The sequence below is a fragment of the Acipenser ruthenus genome, chromosome 12 (assembly GCF_902713425.1).
Source record: "Acipenser ruthenus chromosome 12, fAciRut3.2 maternal haplotype, whole genome shotgun sequence".
NCBI lineage: Eukaryota > Metazoa > Chordata > Actinopteri > Acipenseriformes > Acipenseridae > Acipenser > Acipenser ruthenus.
Window position 1 is genome coordinate 33044380 of NC_081200.1, and position 3946 is coordinate 33048325.

Here is a 3946-nt window from a genome sequence, read left to right on the forward strand (position 1 = left end):
GGTCTGACGTCACGGCAGAAGAAGGGACAACAAAAACAAAAAGGTATTGTGCAGTGGCGCGGGCGCCGTTTTATTTAATGAATTCAAAAAAAATAAATAAAATATTTAAACAGAAAACAGTCGCTCACAGAGCAAAATAAATAGTTAAACAAAACAAAATCACGAACACAAAATAATAACTGCAACACAGGTCAGGCTGGGCAGATTGCCTTCACTGTTCCTATGTTTACTTTCTCTCTCGTTTCTCCGTCACTCCTCTCGCACACTCTCCTTATGACACCCACCCCGAGCTGGAGAGCTGCAGGCTTTTTATATTCAGGTGACCATCTCCCGATTAGCAACTAAATTAATCACTTAATTAATTCGGGAGATGGCCACCTTCTGCACGAGTTTTTTCATTACACCTGGCAGAGGACGAGCACCGATCTCGCCTCTGCCAGGACATGTTTTAAAAATAAACAAAACACGGCGCTACGCCGTCATAAATATAATACAATAAAACTAAATACAAAAGAAAAACACACTGCACAGGGGCGGAGGGGGAGACCCCGATCTAAAAATAAACAAACAATGTACAGGGCTGCTCGCCCTGTTACACTGTAACTTATAAATACTGCAGCATTCAAAAGATCACTAGTTTTAAAGGATACTGAGAGACTGGGTTTGATTCAGTGATGCGAAAGAACTAATTAGAATGGCATACATACAGCAAAGAGTTAAGAGCATTTTGCATTATAGTTATACCCTATTAGACAGCTTGCCACAATTAAAACTTTAAGGCATGGTGTAATTGCCTAATTAACCTTTACAAGTACACATTTAATTACATCCTGAACATCTATTGCCGTCAAGTCAATCTCTCCTTCGGGATTAATAGTCATCTGCTCAGTTAATTGTTTAAGTGACACTGGGGAATCCTATACCCTTTTTGACTCATTAATTCTGTAGAATAACATGCATTTAGATAACATGCTGCCCATGTGTCTTTGCTTTTTATATGTTCAAGAGTACACATGTTGAGAGAGCTGTACATTTTCAGCTGTGCTCCCTCTGTTAAGGGCAGTATCCTGCTGCCACTGGGATCCATCTTTCTACCTGACACTAGGAAGTGTCAATGTGACAACCATCCTGTCAAATTGTAGCCTGTACAGTACTGGCAGAAAGTCTTCACCTCAGTCTTTGAGTCTTCTTAACAAGAAAATATGAATGTAAAAGCACTTAACTCTTTTAACAATACATTTTTAAGTTCCATTTATCATAAAACATCATCTAAAGGCAAATAAATTATTTTGTTATTAGGGGCAATGTTATAGACTAAGGCAGCTACAATGCAAAGAACCACAATAGTAACTTTTTCGTATTGACATACCAACAATATCACAATGCTTTACCGTTTCATGGCCACTCTTAAGTATGTTGTGGCCACTGTAGAGTATGTGTGTCAAATCCACAGCGTTAACCTTAAGCACAATTTAAAAAAATATATATACATTTTGGTGAAGTTTAATGAAACTGATGTCTGGAGATCACAGAGTATGATTACATTTGTGCATGAACCCAAATGAAAAACTCATGAAGCTTTCAGACATAAAGCGGAATATGATTTGCTCTACAGAACCCCAGCTTTTAAATGATTGTATACGGTGCTGGGAGAAATGCACATGGTATAATTTATTTTGCATGTACCCTTCCCTAAGTGAAGGATTATGTTACCAATTCTAATCATTGAGATCACAGACTATCAACAAAAGGTTCAATGGCCTGTGATTCAAAATGTAACAGAAACTGCTACTATCCTCAGCGCTCATAAACAGGAGGATGCTGATATTGCTTCCTCGATGAGACAGCTAACTGCCAGGCAGAATCAGCGAGTGAGAGGGAGTACAGATGTTCATTGTGGCTTGAGATTTATGATATGCAGTGTGCTCCCTCTGGCTCTTCTTTATCATCCTAAATTTGTGTATCCACACTCCCATCTCAGTTTATTTTACTGAGTTTTTGTCATTACTATACTACTGTCCCATAGGATATTGCTATATGATGAGTGCCAAGACGATGATCTGAGTGCTACGTCTTTTACTTGTTCACTCTCCCTGGTCTTGAATTCCTATCTTTGACCATGGCTAGTGTTGTCAATAACTCCTGGAATTTATGAGGGCCAATCATCATATAAACAGAGCATAGTGCTTAGATTACCTCTTAAGAAAAAAGATTGATATTGAATGTTTGCAGAAAACTCATTTGGTTTCAAGAAATTTCAATCAGCTATTCAATCCAGTGTTAGACACATCTCACCCATCAGCCACATATTCTCCTAAAACTACTTCATTGTTAAACAAATGTATCTAGTCTAGTTAGACTGCTTGCATGACATTGTTTCTTTGGAAAGATCTATGGCTCATCTACACTTACTGATGTTTTTGTCTGAATATTATGTTGTATTTCTGTATTAATGTGACATTTTTCCCTATTTCCAAAGAGTGGGAAAAAGAAAGGAAAACAATTAATAAAAATAATTGTTCACAAAAAAAGGTTAAAAAAGGGCTGAAGATAGACTGAATTATAAAGATGAACAGTTATTTATTTGTATCGTTTCTCTCCATTGCAGCTTAGGGATATATGGAATTCCAGGTAAGCTCCAAAGATGTACCACAAAATAGACCAAGTCCATGCATAAAAACATATGTAACAACCTAAAAAAATATGTACAGTAGATAAAAGTTGCCTTTGCAGGTTGATGAGTTGCTACCACAGAACAAGATCAGAGATGAAAGGGTTAATCCAAGGCAACAAATTCTAATACTTTATACTATCCCAGAAAGCTAATTTATAAAACCAAAACATCTTCTATGTTACAGTTCTGAAATTTAAGAGGAGTGTTTCTAATTAAAACTAAAGTCCTCACATACATTTTTGATTTGGTCTTATTAAAATGTAATAAAGTTGTCTCCAGAGAGAGAAAAATCACAGCAGTTATGAGCATAGGTACAGTACAACTGAAGGTTACGAAAGCCAACCTTCTATAATGAAATAATTATATATGAGCACACAGAATTTTAATATGCATAATATTCTTTCCCTGTATATTTTTGCATTTCATGTATGTTTATAGCTGTTTGGTGGCTAGCTCTAATCAATCTAAGAGTGTATGAATTAATTAATTCATTTGTCATTTTAGCAGACACTTTTATCCAAAGCGACTTATAGAGACTAGGGGGTGAACTATGTATCACAACTGTTGCTGCAGAGCCACTTATAATATGACCTCAGTTTTACGTCTCATCCGAAGGACTTGTGCACTCTTAGGGGGTCATGTAAAAAGTGTTTGCGACGGCATTACTGCCATAGCGCCGAGTTTACGTCAGAATTGCCCCGTGTGTATCATGACACTTTTGGCAAGTTAAGGCCGTGTTAGCACTGCCAAAATGCATGCAATGCAAATGCAATGCACTCCGCCGTTCATAAACCATGCACTTTAAGGCGTGTCAAGCCTTAAATATATGCATGGGCAAATTGTAGGTGGGGCTCATTTGTAAATTAAGTCTGTGATATTAGAATGAGAGTTATGAAGCGGCAGAACAGTGCGCGGGCTCTAAAAGGGTCCACAAATAAGTCCGATTTCAAATTGGTCTTATTTGGGCAGGAAGAAAAAATCAGAAAGCAGCTGATAGGAAAGAGCACTATAGCAGCAATCATAACGTATCTCTTACGACAGAGTGTGCAGGCTCCTAACCTTCCTGAACAACCCAGGAACAGAGGGAGAGTACTGAGAAGGGAGAGAATATTTAGTGTCTGCATTACCCTTTTTGATCTTGCTGCAGTGTGGATTAGTGGTTAGGGTAGTTGTTAGGGCTCTGGACTCTTGACCGGAGAGTCGTGGGTTCAATCCCAGGTCGGGGACACTGCTGCTGTACCCTTGAGCAAGGTACTTTACCTAGATTGCTCC